Raw genomic sequence first — 23,805 nt, 5'->3', positions numbered from 1 at the left:
TCGTGATTTCCAACTAAACTGTGTAATTAGTTATTTTTTTTACCTACATTTAATACTCCATACAAGCGGCTAAAAATTGATGTGATGGAAAGAGTGAAAAAACTTGGAACTTTGGTGGGATCTAAACAAGGCCTATACTATTATAGTACTGTACGTCACAGAACAAGCATTCACGTCACGCACACCCAAGCCATTACTAGAGCCACCGACCTGCACTTGCACAGCGCACGCAGGCAGGGAAAGACGAGACAGCCCGTGACGTACTGACGACTGACGACGAGTGCGGGGTTCCTTCCCTCGCGCAGCGCGCCGCGCCGCGGCGAGTAGACACCTCCACCCGCGGCGCACGGCTTTCCGAGCCGCTGACGCGGATCCGCTCACACGGGCGCGCATGACGACAGGGGCCCTTTTAGGTGCTCCCCACATGTCAGCGACTGGTCTGATCTTGAAGTGCACTTCGGCTGGGTAGGAGCCTCGGAGGCGGTCGAACCCGGACCCCGAGGGTTTGAGGGGACCAAGCGAGCCGGAGTTGAGGCCTTCCCTGGGTGTACCGCACCCGTAGCTGCCGCTTGGCCTGTACGCTGGGACCCGGGCGCCAGACGCCGCCGACTGCCGTGTTGCTTCCCCGCTGCTCCTTGGCAGCTGCGTCGCGTCCCGGTGCCTGCACCGTTTGCTTCTGCCTACGAGTACGTCCACCAAAACCATCACCATTCACCACGATGGTTCTACACCGGTGGGCTTTTATCTATCGTGGGCCACCGCCCGTGATATACAAGATTTGATGGATTAATAACTGTGATCGGCAGTGCTTTTGCAGCGGTGTTGCTGCTGCTTGCTGCAGCCACACATCCCGGCAAGTACTCCACAAATCGAGCAGTCACGGCTCAAACAGCTGATGCAGAGTGTAGCCCAGCACACCAACTACGACTAACGATAGATTTGGGCAGCAGCACATCTTTAGATCGACAAATCATCATAGAACTTGACCGAGTTTCATGGGAGTTTGATGTGTGATATAGGTAAATTTGCTGTAGGACACTTTTCAATGGTGATCAAGAATCACGGGTCATAGCAAACAGCGGCATCTTTTTTTTAAGGAGTTAATAAAGCAATAGCGGAGTTACGACATATAGCGTTTTTTTAAGAAAATCATAAAAAAACGAGTAATAATAACTAGTTTAAAAAACATGATAATCATGAATTTTATTTGCAAGGTTTTATGAGTCTAGGAAACTTTACTATATGACGAGCTCCACGCCATCGACGAGAGATGACGAGATATGCACGGTCAATGAGGGGCGACGAGTCGACAACGAGATCCACACCGTCGATGAGGGACGACGAGCTTCGCGCTGTTGATGAGAGACGGCGAGTCAAGGACGAGTTCCACGGCGTCGACGAGGGACGATGAGCTCTGTGCCATTGATGAGAGATGACGAGTGTCGGTGTTTCGGACCGGGGGTCCTCAACCAACTAGTGAATTTGAGCTGCGTGCTCCCGATTCTGGATGGTGATATAAAGAGACACAAGGTTTATACTGGTTCAGGCAATCGATGCCCTACGTCCAGTCCGAGAGATCGATCTTGTATTCCTTGCACCGAAGTGCTCGTAGTAGGGGATTACAAGCTAGGGGAGAGAGGGAGCTAGTCCTAGGTCTCGGCAAGGCGTCGTGTGGGCCGTCTAAGACGTTGCTCTCAGGCGGCTGTGATGTGTGCGTGTGTTACCATGTGTTCCCCCCCTTCTAAGCGGCCCAAGTCCTCGCCTTTTATAGTTGAAGGGAAGACAAGGACAGTACATGTGTTAACTATGCGGCGTCGTGCCAACAGGGGCGGCATGTCCGAGCCCTGTGGCCTGTTCCTGTGGCGACGTGGTCGTCGGTGTGGTCCGTCCTTGGAGCACCGGGGCGGCGTGCTAGTCCCATCCGATCCTGTGCGTCGTGAGGTGGTCCGTCCTTGGAGCACCAGGGCGGCGTGCTAGTCCCATCCGATCCTGTGCGTCGTGAGAGCCCTGGGACCGTCTCGAAGCGGGTGCGGCGGTGGACGTGCAAACCGCTGTGGACGGACTGTGCGCGAGGCCGGGGCTTGGTCGGTGCCGAGGCTGCACCGCAATGGGGGTCTCGGTGGGCACGATCCCCAAGATAGCCGAGACCTTGGTGCATAGTGCCGAGGCCCCGAGTGGGCGACTGATCTAGTACGTCGGCTTGGAGGCGGTGATGTCCCGGGACAAGTTGTCCGTGCGATGTTGTTTTTGAGGCAGGGATGGCGGGACACAGTGCAGTGTGGGCGCTGATCGTGGGCACGGCGTCAGAACACAGTGGCCGGTAATCCCCGCCGTGCCCTGCCCCGGCCGGTATGGCACTGATGTGACCTTAGGTCCCGTCGGCCATTCCGTGGCATCGAGCCCTCGTCCGGCGGAGATTGCGGGAGTGGTTGAAGTATTAATGAGACACGACGTGCTGTCGGGAAGACCGGCCGAGGCGGGGGCGACGGACTATGGATAAGCTGGTCTCGTGCGATACGGGGAATGAGGCCTCACGTGAGACGGAGAGCGGAGCCTCGCGCGGGACGGAGATCGGACTCCTTGCTGAGGCCTTTCGTGAGAAGCCTCGCGCGATACGGAGAAGGCACCCCCTACCGAGGCCCTCCGTGGAGAGCCTCGCGCGAAGCGGGGATCGTGTTCCCTGCTGAGGCCTTCCGTGGAGAGCCTCGCGTGAGGCGGAGATTGCGTCAGGACGTCGAGACCTCCTGCGCGAGGCTCGAGGCGAGGCGAAGGGCTTGGTGGGCTCGGACGTGGCGGGTGAGGGGCCCACGGCTTACCTTCCAGCTTTGTTTTTTGATGAGACTTAAGTGACCCCTTTGATTGTTCGCTCGGGGTACCCCGTTTTAAGGTACCCGACAGTAGCCCCCAAACCTCCAGGGGAGTGCGTGCACTCTCCCGGAGGGTTTGCCGAGGCTTGGTTTATACCCGCCCCCGTAGGAGTTGGGTTTTGTTTCTTGAGGTTCCGGTGGGTGCGCGCGAGCGCACCCGCCGGGTGTAGCCCCCGAGGCCCTGGAGGAGTGGAGTTACTCCTCCAGGGGCTTTTTTCACTTTCGCGTTTAAGCGAGTAGCCTTTTTATCGCATTTGTCGAGCCCATAAGCGTAAGTTCGGGTTACGGGGGTCTAGGCGAGGATGCAGGAAGAGCCCTCTAGCCTCCGCACAGAGCGAGAGGTTCATCAGGGGTCCCCCTGACTTTAGGTACGACCCTCACGCTTCCTTTCACTCGGAAGGAGAGGTGGAATGTGCCAGGCTACCCTCGATGGGCACGAGCGTGGACACTTCTGGTGAGCTGTTATCGGGTGAGTCCGAGTGGAGGCCCGTACCCCGTTCGCTAGGGGACGGCTAGCGGTCCAGAGACGCACTCCAAGAGTACTAGAGGATTTCTCTAGTGGGTGCCGAGGCCGTTCGCTGGGCCTCAGTGGCTCGGTGCCTCCCTACGGTGGGATCCCATTTGGATACTTCTCTGCTGGTCTCGGACATGACTTAGGACACCCCGAGTGACTGTTTGCTCGGGCCTGGGCCATTCGTAGGCTCGCCCCGAAGTCATCCCTAACTCTGTTGCCCTGGGGCAGCTGTCGAAACCTCTTGGAGGCCCAGCCTTCGAACCCCTGGACCGTAACGGGCTCGGTGCCCTTTATCGTGTTTTGTAATTAAACCTCTAGCGTGGGCTAGGACTGTTTGTCTTGGTCTTGGGTGCAAGAAGAGCCCCTGAGCCTCCGCCTAGAGCAAGAGGGCGGTCGGGGGTCCCCTGACTTTTTCATCTGACCCTCATATATCCTTTTCATTCGGACGAAGGGTTTGTTTGCTGATCCCATTCTGGTCTCGGCAAGGTTGTAGGAAGAGCCCCTAGCCTCTGCATGGAGCGAGAGGGCCGTCGAGAGTTCCCCTGGCTTTTTATACGCCCCTCGCGTGTGAGGGTTTGTTTGCCGAGGCCCCTTTTGGGCGCGAGCCCGGGTTGTGGGGTCTCGGCGTATTTGCAGGAAGAGCCCCCTAGCCTCTGCACAGGGTGAGAGGGCCGTCAGGAGCTCCCCTGTCTTTTTGTACGACCCTCACGCTTCCTTTTTGCTCAGAAGGAGGGTTTATTTTGCCGAGCCCTTTGAGTGCGAGCCGGGGTCGCTGGGTCTCGGCAAGGTTGCAGGAAGAGCCCCTAGCCTCTGCATAGAACGAGAAGGTCGTCGAGGGTTCCCCTGACTTTTTGTGTGACCCTTACGCTTCCTTTTCGCTCGGAAGGAGGGGTGGAATGTGCCTCGCTACCCTCGATGGGCACGAGCGGCGGCACTTCCGGTGAGCTGTTATCGGGTAGTTCGAGTGGAGGCCCATACCCCATTCGCTAGGGGACGGCTAGTGGTCTAGAGACACACTCCAAGAGTACTAGAGGATTTCTCTAGTGGGTGCCAAGGCCGTTCGTTGGGCCTCGGTGGCTCGGTGCCTCCCTACGGTGGGATCCCATTCGGAGACTTTCCTCCGGTCTCGGACACGACTTTGGGCGTCCCAAGCGTTTCGATTGCTTAGGCCTCGGCCCCATATAGGCTTGCCCGCGGTCATCCCTGACTCTGTTATCTTAGGGCGGCTGTTGAAACCCTTTGGGGGCTAGCCTTTGAACCCCTGGATCGTAATAGGCTCAGAGCCTGGTTCCTTCATACAAAAGGAATAGGTCGCGGGGAATATCTTCCCTATTGGCTCGGCAACGGGTGGCGCGCCTTTTGAGGTGGTTTCATGGGGAGGCAAAACGACGCCTGCTGCCATAGTGGCCGAGCGTGACATGGTGGATGGGACATAAATGTCCTCGCATTTAATGCAGGAGGCGTGGGCGCGTGGGCTGGCGAAATCGGCTTGTAGTTAACTGCACCAGATTGGGGGGAAAACCTCCCCGATTTCGTCGCCCGTTCGTTTCGCCTCCTCCCTGCATAAATACCCGAAGGGTCCCACCCCTCCTCGTCTTACCTTGCCTGCATTAGCACTGCCTCCATCGAGCCACCGCTGGAGCATTCCTTGCTGGGAAGAAGAGGAGAGAAGAGCGAGCCTAGGGAGAAAGCAAGAAAAAAACGAGAGCGTGGGAGAGAGAAAAAACTCACCGCCGCACCCGATTCCTCCATCGCACCCATGGCTGGCGATATCATCGTTGTTGAGGCGGACCCCTAGGACCCGTCGGACATCACCGAGGAGATGCTTCAGTTGCTTGTCGACGGTGGACTCCTTCGCCCGGTGACAGACCCCAGCAGGCCAGAGTGGATTGCTCCGTACGGCGAGCCAAAGCTGAGGCCTCGCGACGGCTACGTCGTGAGCTTTGTCTCCTTTCACAAGCGCAGCCTCGGCGTCCCGACGGACCGGTTCATGCGGGCGCTCCCGCACTACTACGGCGTGGAGCTCTACAACTTCAATCCCAACTCCATCGCTCAGGCGGCTATCTTTGTTGTCGTCTGCGAGGGGTATTTGGGGATTGCTCCCCATTGGGAGTTGTGGCTCCACCTATTTCGGGTGGGGCATACTACCAAGCCGATGGGCACGTCGGGTAAGAGGAAGGCGATGAGGGCTGGCGGCTGCACTCTCTAGGTGCGCCAGGACCACCTACACCTCTACATCCTGGCCCAACTCGCGTCCTCCAATCGCCGGTGGTACACGAGTTGGTTCTACCTCCGTAACGACGATGGAGGACTTCCCCCTTACACTGGGTGGATTGTGGAGAGTTGCCCAGAGAGATGGAAGTACGGCGTCCCGAAGGACGACCAGCCCAAGCTGCAGCCGCTTCTGGATGGGTTGGCGAGGCTGCGGGGCCACGGTCTTACCGTGGCTGTGGTCGTGGCCGCCTTCCACCATCGGAGGGTGTTGCCGCTGATGGCTTGGCGCCGGCGGCTGTTCGAGATGAAGCTGGGTGAGCCCATTGAGGGCACCCGGATGTCCTCCTCTGCCCTTTCCGACGAGGAAATTCTTCGTCGGGTGGGAGAGACGGTAGAAGTGAAGCTGAGGGGTGGCAACTTGACCCCTATCGCGATGCGGCCGTCGCAGGGGTTCCTTTCGCTGGTAAGTCGCATGCCGCTGTAGCCTCCGAGCCTCCTCAATCTCCCCTTACCCCTTGTTTCCTTATGTGCGTTCGTCGTTCCTACAGAGGATGAGGGACGTGCGCTCCTCTCCTCCGCCCATTCCTGAGGACACGAGGCGGTGGGCGATCAACTGCGCGCACACCGACGCATAGAAAAAATGGAAAGACGCCAAGGCGGCGAAGCGCACGAAGCAACTCCTCGCGCATGAGGAGCTGGATAAGCGCCGCCGTTAACAAAGGAAGGAGGGTCTCCCACTGGAGGAATCCTCATCGACGTCGCTATCGACGGAGGCCTCGGACGGGGATGACGGGGGCGAGGCGGGGCGAGGTCCCTGGACCACCTTCCTGACATAGTGGAGGTGGTGCCCGGGGCGCTGGCCAGCAGCCCGGCACTCCCGGGAGGAGGAGGAAAAGCGGACCCAGGGCTGGCGGTTGCCCGCTCCAGGGCCGAGGCCGACACGCCCGAGGCGTGGGCGTTGGGCAAACGCGCTGTCAGCTCGGTGGGCTCGGTGGCCGTGGTGGAGCAAGTGGCGGTGGAGACGACGCCACCGCCCCCGTAGAGGACCGAAGGGGCGCTGGGGTCCATTGAGGACCGACCGGCGCCAATGGATACGGAGGCAACGCCTCTACCGCCGCCTCCGCCGTTATGGACAGGCCGCTTCCGACTAAGGAAAAATAACCTACAGGGTCAGCGCGAGACCAAAAAGGCAAATGGAATGCACTATGACCCCGCCAAAAATACACTAACCTTGAACAGGGCGGCAACCGTTTCGCCACGGTGAACCGGTTGCCGCCCCGTTCAAGGTTAGTGTATTTTTGGCGGGGTCATAGTGCATTCCGTTCGCCTTTTTGGTCTCGCACTGACCCTGTAGGTTATTTTTCCTTAGTCGGAAGCGGCCTGCGGATGAGCTCCCCTTGGCGCCCCTTAAGGCACTAAAGGCGAGCCCCGGCTCCTCCGCCCACTGGGTGGCAGAGGCACAAGCCACTATCCAACGTGGCACGGCGTCTGTGAGGGTCGACCCAAGGGGGCCGGCTACCCAAGGAGGGGATGCCGAGGTGGCCCCTACACAGACGAGGGAGGGAGCGCTTCCGCCTCGTGGGGGCGAGGCTCACGAGTCGGATGGGGCCGGCGTGCCCTTGGTTGTCGAGGCCCCTAGGGTCTCCAAGGCTGAGGCGACGGAGGCCACGGCGCCCATGACCGTCGAGACCATAGTGGCCGCGATCGGTGTCTCTGCGTCTGCCGAGGCCACGATGGCGGAGGCCGAAGCCCCCGAGACCATCGAGGCCATAATTGCAGAGGCTGGAGCCCCCGAGATCACCAAGGCCGTCATGATGGCGGTGAGGCCGTCTGTCCAGGAGGCGGAGATGCAGGCAGCAAAGGCCTTGGTGGTGCCCTTGGTTCAGGGCCCGCCGTTGTTGCGGGAGAGCGCCCAGGAGGCGGAGGTCTATCTGATCTCCTCCGACGATACTTCCCGGGCGCGGGAGGTGGTCGACGCCGAGGATGCCGGTGCCGTGGAACAGCTGGCGCCAGTCTTGGAAGAGGGAAACTCAGCCCTCGTGCGGGCGCAACCCGAGCCTCACGGGTGGGATCACCCGTGAGTACTATGGTGGAGCCGGGACGACCCTGAGGGGGAGCCTCTGTTCGCCCTCGAGGACACCGCCAAAGGCGGGTGCTAGGGCACCTTCGAGCAATACCGCCAGCTGGCGGAGCGGTCGCTATGGATGGCCCTGTCCGTGGTGGCTGACAAACTGCCCAGAGTCGCCCAGGTTCATGTTTTCCTTTCTCGCGCGACGTTGTCCTTTTCTGGTTTCGTTGTAACCAATGACCCTCGTTCTGCTTCCCTAGGAGCTCGAGACCCAGTCGCTTGGGAAGTTAGTCTTTCTCCGGTGGGAGAGGGGCGTCTGGGACCAGCTTTAGTGGCAGAAGGACCTTCTTGCCAGCGCCAACGAGCTCCTATCGGTGCGGAGCGCGGAGGTAGAGGACCTCCGCCTTCGTTGTGCCGACGCGAAGGTCGAGGCGGCCACGGCCCAGACGCAACTCGCCCCTCTGGCGGCGCGGGTTAAGGAGTTGGAGGAGGAGCTCACCCACGCAGTCAGCGACCGGGATGCCTTCAGGGGCCAAGCCGTTGAAGCTACGGCCTCGGCCGTGGCTCACGCGGGGCAGCTAGGGGCAGAACAGAGGGCGCACCAGCTGACAAAAGGTGCCTTGGACGAGGCCCTTGCTACAGCTAAGGCCTCGCGGACCGAGGCTGTAATTTGGAGGGGGACGGTCGAGGGTGAGTTTTAGTCCCCTCATTTTATTTTCTTTTTCTTATGTTCACTCCCTAACTCCCTTGCGTGACGCAGAGCTGGGGAGTGAAGCTTCCAGGGCGGCCGAGGCTTCTCGGGTCGAGGCTCAGCGCTTGAAGGAGGAGGCCGAGGCTTCCCGGGCCGAGGCCCTGCGCTGGAAGGAGAAGACCGAGGCTTGTCAGGTCGAGACCCGACGCTAGGAGCAGAAGGCCAAGGGTGAGTTCCATGGGCTTCCACCCCTAACTTAGGTTGTTTTTTCTCTCGCTTGACCTCATTCCATTTTCTGTGGTGCAGAGTCAGAGGCGGAGCTCACTCGGGCCGCCAAGGCTTCCAGCGCGGTGCAGACGGTGCTTAAGACCGAGATCAGGGAGCACGAGGCGCTGAGACGTGCTGCCCTTTCTACCTGCGAGGCCTTGGAGGTTGAAGGGGTTCAGTCAGGCAGCTCCCTAGGGAGCCGTTTGATCACGCTGAGCAACCAGATGCGCGAGCGACTCCGAGGGGCGCTGCACACGGGTGTCAAGCGCGCGCTGGCCGTCATCTCTTCTCACTACATCGGCGTCGACCTCCCGGCCATTAGTGATGGGTATGTACTACCTGATGATGACGAGGAGGCGGACGCGGTGGTCACAAAGCTGATGGAGGCGGCGGAAGGCCCTGGCACAGCGCTGGTGACGCTCTTTGAAGAGGAGGTGGTTCCTCCCATACCACCCGCCGGTGTTGAAGGCTCTGAGCCTTGATCTAGGCCCTAGGGGCTTATGTAAAAATAGAGTAGGAGTTATTTTTGTATCATAACGCTTGTGGCCATCGAGGGCTTTATTTCTGAAGTATTTGTGTTTCTTAGTTGTTTTTCTTATGTTTCCGAGCCTCTGCCCTCTGTTGCTCCTGATCAGATTTTGTTTGCAAAACACCCCCTTGGGGCCTAAGCCGTCCCTTGGGTGAGAGGTAGTGAGGGAGTGCCGTAGCCCAGAGGTGTAGGCCATCTCACAGCTCTACCGACCTCTTGCTTAGGAAACAGACCTTGGTCTGAGAAGTTTTTACAACTGATTCGTTAGAGTCTGCTAGAGTCTTGGTGTAGGAATTTTTGCGAAAAACAACTGAAGAATGGTGTGTGGGACCTATGGGGGAGTCCCCCATTTAGCCCCTGAGGGAGGCTTGGTTCTTCCGAGGTAGAGCCGAGTCTCCCTTGCAGTGTTATCGAGTTGCCGAGACCTACGATGGGCTCGGGGGGTTTCTCGAAAAATTAGACCAACTAAAGAATGCTTTTTAATTGTATTTCAAGAAACGACATATACAATGCTTGGAAATTTAGGGATAAAAGAGATGTAGCTATTCTATGTTCCAAGCGTTGGTGAAGACTTCGCCCTTCTCGTTGGCCAGCTTGTAGGTCCCGGGCTTCAGTACTTGGGTGATGATGTACGGTCCTTCCCATGGCGGGGTCAGCTTGTGGCGGCCCTTGTTGCTCTGTGCTAGCCTCAACACCAGGTTGCCTACCTTCAAGTCTCGGCCTTGGACGCATCGGGCCTGATAGCGCCGTAGGCTCTTCTGGTATTTGGCCGAGTGTAGTAGCGCGACATCTTGGGCTTCCTCCAGCTAATCAAGTGTGTCCTCTCGGGTGGTGCGGTTACTTTGTTCGTTATAGGCTTGTAGCCTCGAGGAACCATATTCTAGGTCGGTGGGGAGGATGGCCTCGGCCCCATAGACCAGGAAGAAAGGCGTGAACCCCATGGCTCGGCTCGGAGTGTTCCTCAGGCTCCAGATGACCGACGAGAGTTCGGCGAGCCATTTCTTGCCAAACTTTTTCAACCGGTTGTGAATTCTTGGCTTGAGGCCTTGTAGGATCATGCCGTTAGCACGCTCTACTTGGCCGTTGGTCCTTAGGTGTCCTACGGCCGACCAAGCCACACGGATGTGGTGGTCGTCGCAAAACGTCAAGAACTTTTTGCTGGCGAACTGTGTCCCGTTGTCGGTGATGATGGTGTTGGGGACCCCAAATCTGTGGATAATGTCAGTGAAGAACAGCACCGCCTGCTCAGATTTGATTCGATTGATCGGACGAGCCTCGATCCATTTGGAGAACTTGTCGATTGATACCAATAGATGGGTGTAGCCCCTAGGGGCCTTCTGTAGAGGCCCGACCATGTCGAGCCCCCATATGACGAATGGCCATGTGATGGGGATGGTTTGCAGGGCCAGGGCTAGGAGATGTGTCTGCCGAGCATAGTACTGGCATCCTTCGCAAGAGCGTACTCGCTTGGTAGCGTCGGCGACCACCGTCGGCCAGTAGAACCCTTGATGGAAAGCGTTCTCTACGAGCGTCCGAGGCGCCGCATGGTGTCCGCAGGTGCCTATGTGTAAGTCCCAAAGTAGGGCTTGGCCCGCCTTGGAACTGATACATCGTTGAATGACACCTGAGGGACTTTGCCTGTACAATTCGTCATTGTAGAGGGCGTAGGTCTTGGCTCGGCGCGCAAGCCGTCGCGCTTTGGTTCTATCGTCAGGGAGCTCCCCCCGCTCAAGCCAATCGAGGAACGGGATTTGCCAATCCACGTCCTGATCAGTCTACAGAGGCTCGATGTTGACTTCCATGATCTCAGGCTCGGTCGGGGGGGTCTCGGCAGCAGAGGGGGCATCGAGCTTTGCCATGGGTTCCACAGGTGGGCCCCCCTCTATTGTCGAGGTGTAGTCAATGGAAGGCTTGTGGAGGTCTCTAGCGAAGACGTTTGGGGGGACCGGGGCCCATGCCGAGGCCATCTTTGCTAGCTCATCGGCGGCCTCGTTGTATTTCCGTGCGACGTGGTTTAGTTCGAGGCCGTCGAACTTGTCTTCTAGGCGACGTACCAATTTGTAGTAAGCCTCCATTTTGGGGTCGAGACAATTTGACTCCTTCATCACTTGATCTATGACGAGCCTCGAATCACCTCAGATGTCGAGGCACCGTGCCCCAAGTTTGATGGTGACTTGCAAGCCGTTGATGAGGGCCTCGTACTCAGCCATGTTGTTGGAGGCGGCGAAGTGGAGCCACACCATGTAGCGCATGTGCACTCCAAGGGGCGAAATGAAGAGCAAACCCACGCCTACCCCGGTCTTCATCAGGGATCCATCGAAGTACAGGTCCAGCACTCCGTCCAAATTTGAGCAGGTGGCAGTTGCGTGTCTGTCCACTCAGCCACAAAATCGGCCAAGACCTGAGACTTGATCGCCTTTCGAGGCACAAAAGTCAAGGTTTCCCCCATAAGCTCGATGGCCCACTTGGCTATCCTGCCCGAGGCCTCTCGGTTATGAACTATCTCGCCTAGGGGGAAAGATGATACCACAGTCACCAGGTGCGACTCGAAGTAGTGACACAATTTGCGCCGGGCCAGGACCACGGCGTAGACCAGCTTCTAGATGTGAGGGTAGCGTGCTTTGGTCTTGGAGAGCACCTCGCTGATGAAATACACAGGACGTTGGGTGGGTAGAGCATGCCCCTCTTCCTGCCTCTCCACCACTACGGCAGCGCTGACAACTTGGGTCATTGCGGCGACATAGAGCAGGAGGGCCTCATCCCTGGCCGAGGGTACCAGGACGAGAGGATTTGTGAGCAGCCTCTTGAGTCTGTCGAGGGCTTCTTCGGCCTCGGGGGTCCAAGAAAAATGCTCAGATTTTCTCAAGAGTCAGTACAGAGGCAAACCTTTTTCGCTGTGGCGTGAGATGAAGCGGCTCAGGGCCGCAAGGCATCCCATGACCCTATGTAATCCCTTGAGGTCTCTGATTGGTCCCATGCTGGTTATGGCCGAGACCTTCTCTGGGTTGGCTTCAATGCCACGTTCTGAGATTATGAATCCCAAGAGCATGCCTCGGGGGACCCTGAACATACTTCTCGGGATTGAGCTTGATGCCCTTCTCTCTAAGGCATTTGAAGGTTATCCTCAAGTCATCGACGAGACCCTCGGCCTTTTTGGTCTTGACCACGATGTCATCTACGTAGGCCTCGATGGTCCGCCCAATGTTGTCGCCAAAGACCTAGGTCATGCACCGCTGGTATGTGGCACCTGTGTTTCTAAGGCTGAAGGGCATCGTCACGTAGTAGTACATGCCGAATGGTGTGATGAAAGAAGTCACAAGCTGGTCGGACTCTTTCATCTTGATTTGATGGTAACCAGAATACGTATCAAGGAAAGACAAGGTCATGCACCCTGCAGTGGAATCAACGATTTGATCAATTCAGGGTAATAGGAAGGGGACTTTTGGACAGGCTTTGTTCAAACCAGTGTAGTCTACGCACATTCTTCATTTCCCATTTTTCTTTTTGACTAACACGGGGTTAGCCAACCACTCTGGGTGGGACACTTCTTTGATGAATCCGGCCATCAAGAGTTTCTGTATCTCCTCACCGATGGCCCTACGCTTTTCCTCGTCGAAGCGGCGCAGGCGTTGCCTCGCTGGTCTAGATCTGGCCCGGATGTCCAGGGCGTGCTCGGCGACCTCCCTTGGTATGCCTAGCATGTCTGAGGGACTCCATGCAAATATGTCGGCGTTTGCACAGAGAAAGTCGATGAGCACGGCTTCCTATTTGATATCGAGGGTGGCGCTGATCCTCAGCGCCCGGTCGTCGGGGCAGGCGGGGTCGACCGAGACGAGTTTGATGGCTTCCGTGGGCTCGAACGCCCCCGCACAACGCTTGGAGTCAGGCGCCTCGCCACTGAGTTGGTCGAGGTGGGCGATGAGGGTCTCGACCTCTACCAGAGCCTCAGTGTACTCAATGCACTCAACGTCGCAGTCGTATGCATGTTCGTATGTGGACTCAATCGTGATGACACCACTAGGGCCTGGCATCTTGAGCTTGAGGTAGGTATAGTTGGGTACTACCATGAACTTGGCGTAGCACGGCCGCCCTAGGATGGTGTGGTAGGCTCCCCCGAACCCGACTACCTTGAAGGTAAGGACTTCCTTGCGGTAGTTGGAGGGAGTGTAGAAACAGACGGGAAGGTCAATGCGCCCGATGGGTCACGTACGCTTCCCTGGCACGATGTCGTGGAAGGGGGCGACGCCGCCTTGGAGCCTCGACTGGTTGATCTCCAAGAGCTCCAGGGTATTGATATAGAGGATGTTGAGGCCACTGCCTCCGTCCATCAACACCTTGGAGAGTTGGGTGTTGCCGATGATCGGGTCGACAACCAGTGGGTACTGCCCGGGATTCGGAACATGGTCAGGGTGGTCATCTCGATCAAAGGTGATCGCCTCCCGAGACCAGTCAAGATACTAGGGGGGTGGCCACCTTGATCGAGAAGACTTCTCGGCGTTCCCTCTTGCGCTGCCGCGCCGTAAGGCATGCCGAGGGTCCACCGAAGATCATGAAGGCGTTGCGTACCTCGGGGAACCCGTCGTCCTTGTCTTTGTCCCAGTCACCGGTGCCCTTCTGCTTGGCGTCGTCATCGGGGAGCTCGAGCCTGGCGTAGTAATGTCACAGCATGGAGCAATCCTCGAGGGCGTGCTTGACCGGGCCTTGGTGATAAGGGCATGGTTTCTTGAGCATGTCGTCGAAAGGCCTAGGGCCTTTGGGGCCTCGGGGATTCTTGCGTTCTACGGCCCCGACCAGATTAGCCTCTAGGACCTCCTGCTTCCCTAGGCGCCCCTTTTTCTTTCTCTTGGGGAGGTGGGAGGCCGAGGCCTCGGGGGCCTCGTCCCTCCATTTTCCCTTGGTGTCACTGTCGGGGAAGATGGCTCCGATAGCCTCCTCGCCTGAGGCGAAGTTGGTGGCGATGTCAAGGAGCGTAGCAGCGGTGCGCGGCACATTCCGACCTAACTCCCGAACCAGGTCTCGGCAGGTGGTGCCGGAGAGGAAAGCCTAGACGATCTTCGAGTCACCGACGCTGGGCAACTCGGTGCACTATTTGGAGAAGCGCCGGATGAAGTCTCGGAGGGACTTGTCTAGCTTCTGACGGCAGCTTTTAAGGTCCTAGGAATTCCCAGGGCGCACGTATGTGCCTTGGAAGTTCCCGATGAAGATCCTAACCAAGTCGCGCCAGTCGTGGATTTGTGAGGGAGGAAGGTGTTCGAGCCAGGCTCGCGCTGAGTCTGACAAGAGCAAGGGGAGGTTGCGAATGATGAGCAGGTCATCATCCGCGCCGCCTAGCTGGTAGGCCAAGCGATAATTGGCAAGCCAGAGTTCGGGGTTAGTCTCGCCGCTATATTTCATGAGATTGGCTGGTTGCCGAAACCAGGTCAGAAAAAGGGCAGCGCGGATGGCCCTGCTGAAGACCCAAGGGCCTGACGGTTCAGGAGAAGGACTGTGGTCCTCCTCGCTGTCGTAGCGACCACCTCGGTGTGGGTGGTAGCCTCGAGCAGGCCCCTCGTTGTCGTGCCATCGTCGCCTGCTGACCACCTCATGGTCTCCCTGCACCTCACGTCGATTGCCGAGGCAGTCCAGAAGCACGGGGACCCTATGGGCTATCGGCGCTCGAGCAGGTTCGGGACGAGCCGAGGCTTCCCTGTCCTACCGAGGTGGTGCCGCGGGCAGGTTCGAGATGCCCCCATGCCGTTGGGAGGCAGAACTCTCGGCCTGTTGTACCGCGGCGGTCTCTAGGAGATCCCGGAGCTCGTCGCGGACCCGCCGCCCCTCCGTGGTAGAAGGCTTGGGCATTGTGCGGACCAGCATTGCCGCAGCCGTGACATTCTGGCTAGCGTGATTGAAGACTGGGGGTTGCTCACTCCCTTCGTCATCATGGATGCGGTGATGCACATCATGGGCCCTCCGTTGGGCTCCCCCGCCTTCACCATGACCTCGCTGTTCCTGTTCGAGAGTGTCTCGAAGCTGCTGTAGCAGGAGTTGGTCTTGTTCAACCTTGGCCTAGAGCTCACAGAGTTGTTCTAGGTCTAGGCGTTGAGGTCGCGCAAGGGTGGGGGTCTCGTTTCGTGTGGCCGGCAGGACAATGCATGGAGGTGTGGCAGCGCCTGTACCTAGGCGAAGCGGGGAACGGCTACCTGCCCCCTCGTCCTCCTCGCCCGCTCTCGGCATCCCGAGCCCGACGTGAAAACACTCACGAGTGGGGTCGTAGGTACCCTCATTGTCGGAGTCAGAGTAGCCGAAGCAGTAGTCGCTTGTGGCCAAGAACTGGCGCATAGCCCTAGGGTCTTGGAGTTTGGAGAAATCCACTTCGGGCCATGCCTCGTCCTCCTCCGAGGAGTCGGCATGGGTGCTTAGGTCGAGAATAAAGTGCTGGCGGCGTTCTGAGGGATCTTTGTGAGCGGCAGTGTAAGCGTAGGCGTAGGAGGCGATGGCATCTCTCAACCCAAAGGGGTATGGGGATGGTACCGTCGCCCGACTCTGCTCTGCCAGGATTGGCTCCTCAGGGAGTGGTGGAGCGGATCTTGACAACTGGGCATCACCACGTGCCACCGGCGATTTTCCTTTGTCTAAGCTCAGGCCAGACAGGTCCCCAGCCAGGGACCCCGTGCCAACAGCTGGTCGTAGGATATCGGTGGGGAGCGGCGTGCCGTCCTAGATTCGCGTAACGTTGGGGTGGTCTTGCTCGCGTCGTGTCTGGCGAGCGCGGCGAGAGCGGCCACCCGGGCGCCGCCTGCGCCTAGGCTGCCGGTGCGTGACTTCATCGTCGGTTGGTGGGGCTCGAGGAGTGAGGAGTACCATGTCGTACCCATGCCCTAGGGACATGAACTCTAGGCTCCCAAACCAAACCACCGTGCCAAGACGCAATGGTCGTACAGGGTCTACCATCTGGGACCTGTTGGGATGATGCAACTGACACGCAGAGGCCCCTACCTGGCGCGCCAACTGTCGGTGTTTCGGACCGGGGGGTCCTCAACCAACTAGTGAATTTGAGCTACGTGCTCCCGATTCTGGATGGTGATACAAAGAAACACAAGGTTTATACTGGTTCAGGCAATCGATGCCCTACGTCCAGTCCGAGAGATCGATCTTATATTCCTTGCACCGAAGTGCTCGTAGTAGGGGGTTACAATCTAGGGGAGAGAGGGAGCTAGTCCCAGGTCTCAGCAAGGCGTCGTGTGGGCTGTCTGAGACGTTGCTCTCAGGCGGCTGTGATGTGTGCGTGTGTTACCATGTGTTCCCCCCTTCTAAGCGGCCCAAGTCCTCGCCTTTTATAGTTGAAGGAAAGACAAGGACAGTACATGTGTTAACTATGCGGCGTCGTGCCAATAGGGGCGGCATGTCCGAGCCCTGTGGCCTATTCCTGTGGCGACGTGGTCGTCGGTGTGGTCCGTCCTTAGAGCACCGGCGCGACGTGCTAGTCCCATCCGATCCTATGCGTCGTGAGGTGGTCCGTCCTTGGAGCACCGGGGCGGCGTGCTAGTCCCATCCGATCCTATGCGTCGTGAGAGCCCTGGGACAGTCTCAAAGCGGGTGCGGCGGTGGACGTGCAAACCACTGTGGACGGACTGTGCGCGAGGCCGAGGCTTGGTCGGTGCCGAGGCTGCACCGCAATGGGGGTCTCGGTGGGCACGATCCCCAAGATAGCCGAGACCTTGGTGCACAGTGCCGAGGCCCCGAGTGGGCGGCTGATCTGGTACGCAGCTTGGAGGCGGTGATGTCCCGGGACAAGTTGTCCGTGCGATGTTGTTTTCGAGGCGGGGATGGCGGGACACAGTGCAATGTGGGCACTGATCGTGGGCACGGCGTCAGAACACAGTGGCCGGTAATCCCCGTCGTGCCTTGCCCCGGTCGGTATGGCGCTGATGTGACCTCAGGTCCCGTCGGCCATTCTGTGGCGTCGAGCCCTCGTTCGGCGGAGATTGCGGGAGTGGTTGAAGTATTAATGAGACACGACGTGCTGTCGGGAAGACCGACCGAGGCGGGGGCGACGGACTATGGATAAGCTGGTCTCGTGCGATACGGGGAATGAGGCCTCGCGCGAGACGGAGAGCGGAGCCTCGCGCGGGACGGAGATCGGACTCCTTACTGAGGCCTTTTGTGAGAAGCCTCGCGCGATACGGAGAAGGCACCCCCTACCGAGGCCCTCCGTGGAGAGCCTCGCGCGAAGCAGAGATCATGTTCCCTGCCGAGGCCTTCCGTGGAGAGCCTCGCGCGAGGCGGAGATTGCGTCAGGACGCCAAGACCTCCTGCGCGAGGCTCGAGGCGAGGCGGAGGGCCTGGTGGGCTTGGACTTGGCGGGTGAGGGGCCCACTGGCTTACCTTCCAGCTTTGTTTTTTGACGGGACTTAAGTGACCCCTTTGATTGTTCGCTCGGGGTACCCCGTTCTAAGGTACCCGACAACGAGTGCCGTCGACGAGAACCATCTACGAGGGACGATGAGTCGACATCTAGATCCACGCCTTCGATGAGGGACGACGAGTCGACAATGAGATCCACGCCGTTGACGAGGGCCACCATTGGACGACGACGATAGCCGCGGTGTGCTGACGACAAGGGTCGCTGCGGGACGATGATGAGTTGACTACGTAGGATGACGACAATGGCCATAGTAGGACGACGACGAGTTGACGACGTGGATGATGACAAGGGTCGTGGCGTGCTGATGACGATGAGAGATGCCTCAGGACGACAAGGGTCACCGCGGGACGATGACGTGGGACGAAACCACAACTAGTTCCGATGCATATCAAATAATGTAAACACCATGTATAGAAACCATATTTTTAACGGGTAGTTTCTTCGAAATGATTTTTGTCCAATCATATTTCTTCTCCCTTGAGAACCGAGCGGGGGCTCGGTTGGTCAGCTGAGCAGGGGCTCAGGCTGCCCGCCCGCGGTTCGAGCGCTGGCTCCCGCGCGGCGCCTCACCTTCTTTCTTAAGAGTATCCGAGAGACTCCCCGTGCTTTAAAAAAAAATCTTCTCCCTACATTGCCTACGTACCGAGTCTTTTCGTATCTTATTCTCGTATAGGCATACTCCCTCCGGGCCTTTTTTAAGTGTTGCCTAATTTTCCGTGCTATATAGAAAATTTAAGTAACATTTATGACAAGCTTTGGTTGAGTAAAACAAAGTTCCACGATCCACGTTTATGGCACGGACCAAATTCAGTCTATGCCTATGTATAAGGTGAATTTTCATAAGCAGGAGCCGTGACTGAACTTGGACGTGCTTACGTAAGAGCCAACCAACAAAATGCCAGCAGTTTCTCTGACTTTGGGCAACAACTATATAGAAGATAATTTATTTTAAGACAAAGAGAATAGTAATTTGGGGAAATATACTCTCTGCAGTCGAGTTTAAAAGTAGACGTAGTTATTGCATACTATATTTGATTACAATTTTAACCATATTAAATTTGTATCACAATGTCCTTTCAAAAAAAAAATTGTATCACAATAGCTAGAAATCATTAGCCAAATTATAAATCAAAGTTTGTAAAAGCTCGAGTGCGTATATGACTTGTGTTTCTCAGCCGCCAGCCCGTCACTCGATCTAATAAAGCGTCAAAGACTAGAAGTACTCTCTCCGTCCAAATATAATTCTAGCACAGTACTATGTTTTAGTATCTTGAATTTGACTAATTATAGATAAAAATATATTAATATTTATGGTATTAAATAAATATCATTAGATTAATTACGACATATATTTTTATAATAAATTAATTTAAAGCTATAAATATAAATATTATTTATTAAAAATCTAGTCAAATATAAACTATTTTTATTGGTACACGACTCGTAGTTACGTAGGGAGGAGCTTGATGCGAGAGGCACGGTTGGGGCGGTTGGTGTGGGAGGCTGTGGGAGTTGGCGACCCGTACCAGTCGCCGACGCCACCCTGCACGACCCAACGGACTAACGGAGGCACGGGAGCCACACGAAGCCGGTGGGCCCTGGCCACTGCTACGCCGCTAGCCCTAGCACCGGACGTGACCTGGCTGGGCCTGGGCGCCCCGGCCCCGTGGCCGTGGGTGGCTCGTGGCGGCCGAATTTTTTACTATTTGGCCCTTTTTTCGAAAGTTTCTCTCAAATAGACCCTTGGCGGAACGAATTCCAGAAATGGACCCTTGGCTCGGCGCCGAGCTCGGCGCCACGGTCACTGGCGCCGAGGTCCTGGGCGTGGGGAAATGGCCTGCCAGGGGCTCGGCGCCAGAGTGAATGGCGTCGAGCCCCCTAAATATCTACCGGCCAGTCCTTCTTCTCTATCTCGCCCTAGCCGCCCCTGCCCGCGCCGTCGCCGCTCCACCGCCGCGCCCGCGCCCACGCCTGCCAGTGCCCGCGCCCTGCCCGCACCCGCGCCCACGCCTGCCCGCCGCGCCCGCGCTGAGCCCTGCGCCGCGCCTGCCCGTGTCCTCGCCTGCCCGCGCCTGCCCACATCGCACCGCGCCCGCCCGCTCCCGCCCGCGCCGCGCCACGCCCGCCCGCGCCGCTGCTACTCCAGCGGCCGAGCCCGCGCCGCGCCGTCGCCTCCGCTCCCTCGCCCGAGCCCGCACCGCGTCACCGTGCCCTCGCGCTGTTCCCCGTTGGTTGGCTGCAGCGCCGAGCCGCCACGCCCTCCACCGCCGTCCTCGCCTTTGTCTCCACCGGCGGCCTCGGCCTCGCCCCGCCTTGCCCCCTCCACCGCCGGCCTCGCCCCGCCTTGCCAACGTCCACCGCCGCCCTCGCCTCGCCCCGCCTCCCGCGCCCGTCGAACCGGTCTCGCCGCGCGGAGCGCCAGGCACTCCGCGATCGCCGCACGCCACCTCTGTCGTTGGCCATGCCACCACAGGCCCGGATCTTCGCCTTGACCTACGCCCATCGTCCGTTGACCCAGAAAGGTAAAAAATATGAATATACAATGTACCTATTTAGTTGGTGTTTGTTATTTACTAGTTATACTGTGATGACTTAGTTAGTTGATTTAGTGAGATATATGTAGACAGATAGAAACATAGATACATTAGTAAATAGATATAGTTAGATAGCTACTTAGATATGTAGTTATATTTGTAGTTAACTATATATGATCTTGCTATTTAGTGAGTACACTATAAATATATAGGTAGTTATTATCATGATTACTTAGTTTGTAGTTAGAAAATACTTGTTAGGTACCGTCTATCGTCTAATTTGTACTAAAGGACATGTGTTTCGTTACGTTTTTGAAATAGATGGACAACCTAGTGACCATATATCATGGAGGCACGGTTGAAAGCGATCGTTATGGATATGTTGAGTTTCTTGACATGCAAAGCGTGCCTGTGCTATTCAATAATAGGCCTTCATTTAGTGATATGGTTGCAAGGGATCGGGAGGAGCTGTATTGCTTTGGAGATGATGATATTGCAGTTGATGGTGTACTGCACCTAGGTTGTCCTTCGAACATCTTCAGGCGAATGATCTCAATTGGTTGTACGGATCAGTGGGACAACTATGTGAGATCGGCTATGAAGAGCCAGCTACAATGTTTGGACGTGGTTGTTCGTCGAGGTGTTAGTTGATCCAATCCCTCATGGGTTTACCCCAGCAATGGATCATCCGGCATACATCGACCCTCCCGTTCCAGAACCTTACCTGCATGTGCAGATTGCGCCTACGGTTCCTGATGCTCAATCTGCCCCCAATGCGTTATTTGGAGATGGTTGTCATACTCATGTTTTCGTGGCAAATCCTCCTTATGAGATCCCTTTGACACAGAATCATCTAAGTAAGTGTCTTAACCATATGGTTTTTGAGAGCTTATCACATTCCTTACATCTATTTCTTTCATTCTTTCCTCATTTCTGTAATGGCATTGCAGGAGACATTCCTAAGAATATGGATGTGCCCCATGTTGCTGCGCAAGTGCACTTTTCAGATGGATTTCATGGCTCCAATAATGTTGAAATTATGAATGATTCGGAGCCATATGATATGGCTAGGGCTCTTGATTCTGATGATGATCGTCCTATTGGAGAGCTGACAGAGAGTGATGTTGAGATGATGAGGCGTATCTTTCCCGACCGCCGTGATCCTAGAGTTCATGAGTTTTGTGATCTTACTCATTCTGATCTGGCGTTTGTAGAAGGACGTGATGATGAGCTCCTAGAAGCTCCTGAGGCCGGTCCTAACATGGTAATTGAGGAGGGGAGGGTGTTCAGCTGACCTCCCTGCTTTGAAGAGGTGGTTGCGGGCTTTTGCAGTGATACGAAAGAGGCCTTATAGGGTATTGCATTCATATATGGAACGTCGTTACATAGTTGTGTGTGACAAGGAACGCTGCCCATGGAGGGTTTGTGCAAGGAAGCAACAGGTGACCAGAAAATAGAAGATCATAAAAGTTGTTGGGCCACACAATTGTGCTGACCATGAGCTGACACTGAGGCATTGGCAGTTGACATCTACCCTCATTGCCAAGCGGTTGATGGGAATTTTGCAAGGAGAACCCAACATAAAGGTGAGAACAATTATCAGGACCGTTGAGGCGTTGTATGAAGGATATGTGATAACTTATGGTAAAGCATGGAAGGCTAAGCAGTGAACGTGGAAGATGATATATGGGGACTGGGAGGATGGGTATGAGCAGCTGCCAGTTCTTTTCAATGCAATCAAAGCGGTGAATCCAGGCATGCATTATGAGTACATCCCAAAACCTAATGCATGGAAGGATGGGAGGCAGATATTTTTCCGTGCCTTTTGGTGCTTTCCTCAGTGTGTCGAGGCCTTTAGGCACTGTCGTCACGTCTTCTCCATTGATGGTACATTCTTGATTGGCAAATACCAGGGCACACTTCTTATAGCCATATCCTGTGACGCGAACAACAAGTTGGTTCATTTGGCATTTGCTTTGGTTGAGAAGGAGAACAATGATAGTTGGGGATGGTTCTTGAGGCTAGTCCGGATACACGTGGTTGGCCCTGGCAGGGAGGTTGGCATCATATCTGATAGGCATCAGGGCATACTTAATGCCGTGCGAGAGCAGTTAGAGGGGTATGCACCTTTGCACCATCGTTGGTGTACTCGACACCTTGCTGAGAATCTACTACGAAAGGACGGTGTCAAGAAAATTTTTGATCTGTTCTAGGAGGCTACTCGATAGCTTAAGGACAAGTACTTTAGGAAAAAGTTGGAGCAGGTCAGAATCGCATCAAATGCAGAAGGTAGACAATGGCTCACAGGTTTGATGAGGGATTTGGAGAAATAGACGAGAGCTCATGACGACGATGGCTGGAGGTACAAGTTTTAGTGCAGCAACATGGCAGAGTCATTCAATAAGTTGCTATTAGGGATACGTGGTATGCCCGTGAATGCAATTGTTCAATTCACCTTCTATAAGCTTGTTGCCTAGGTTCAACGATAGACACGTCCATGCATTATAGTTGAGGAGTGATGGAGAGATATGGGCTCCGAAACCAAAGGCATACCTAGAGAAGGCAAGAGAAAGGGCTAGCACACATGAGGTTGCATGCTTTGACCATGCCATAGAGACTTATCAAGTCGAGCATAGGGGTGGTACAACATCCGACGGCGAGGTCCGAGAGTCGAGGATACATGTGGTTGTCCTCCAAGATTTCAAGTGCACTTGTGGTAAACCAAGGCAACACCACTTTGTATGTTCGCATTTGGTGGCAGCAGCTAGGCATCGCAACTATAATATCGAGAGGAGGATACCTCACGAGTTCAGTGTCAACACGCTTGTGAACACATGGAGTCCTCGCTTCGTGCCTTTCTGGGACCCTAGAGAGTGGCCTCCATATGATGGGCCGAAGTACATTGCGGATCCAGCTTACCATTGGAACAAGTGTGGATCAAGGCAGAGGACGAGGCATAGGATGGTTATGGATCAGATACCCGAAAGAACTAGGCAGTGGGAGAGGAACTCCATTTGTTACTGATCCCGAGCAGTATGAGTGCGGCAAGTGCGGTAGACTTGGCCACAACTCACGAAGTTGCCATTGGCAGATTAGTGAGGTAGGACTATTGGTTTATAGTATTATTTTATATTTGTCGTATCATATATTTAATTATGCATGTCTCAATTTATGCTTGTATTTGTGTCAATTATCTATACATTTATAAGTTCATGTTTCATTGTACATTGCAATTCTAATTCATTCACTTTTTTTGTAGGATGGAGCAATTCCACCTACTCGACCCGACGTACGAGGAGACCCACCGAGGATGTCTCGTTGCGCTGGGGTAGGTAATAATCTATAAGTTTTATTCGTACATGTGTTCGTGAAGTAACATATGACTATGCAGGACCTTCCGCACCTTCGTTCTAGGACCCACAATGGGTTCTTGGACATTTGGTACGACGATAGGTACACTCCTTTCCTGCAAAGAGCTAGCCTGTATGTCATCTCCTTTCATGTTTGTCGTGGGTTGCCCAAGTTCAACTCAGCGGTGATAACTGCGTTGGTAGACAGGTATTAAAGTGAATCATTGCCTCCATTCATGACCATTTGTTCATGCGATTGACTTTTTGACAAGTAATCTTGCTTGGTCTTAAATATAGGTGGCGGCTAGAGACTCACAGCTTCCACCTACCTTTCGGGAAGATGACAGTCTCGCTTCAAGACTGTTAG

General features: G+C 55.9%; 1 protein-coding gene across 1 annotated transcript in view; it reads left to right on the top strand.

Moving 5' to 3' along the window:
* LOC136461588 (proteasome subunit beta type-7-A-like) overlaps nt 1–23,805 on the top strand; it is a 139,402-nt gene that overhangs the window by 33,135 nt on the left and 82,462 nt on the right. The window lies entirely within an intron of this gene.

Source organism: Miscanthus floridulus, chromosome 6 (assembly GCF_019320115.1).
Source record: "Miscanthus floridulus cultivar M001 chromosome 6, ASM1932011v1, whole genome shotgun sequence".
NCBI lineage: Eukaryota > Viridiplantae > Streptophyta > Magnoliopsida > Poales > Poaceae > Miscanthus > Miscanthus floridulus.
This window is presented reverse-complemented; position numbering and strand designations above follow the sequence as displayed.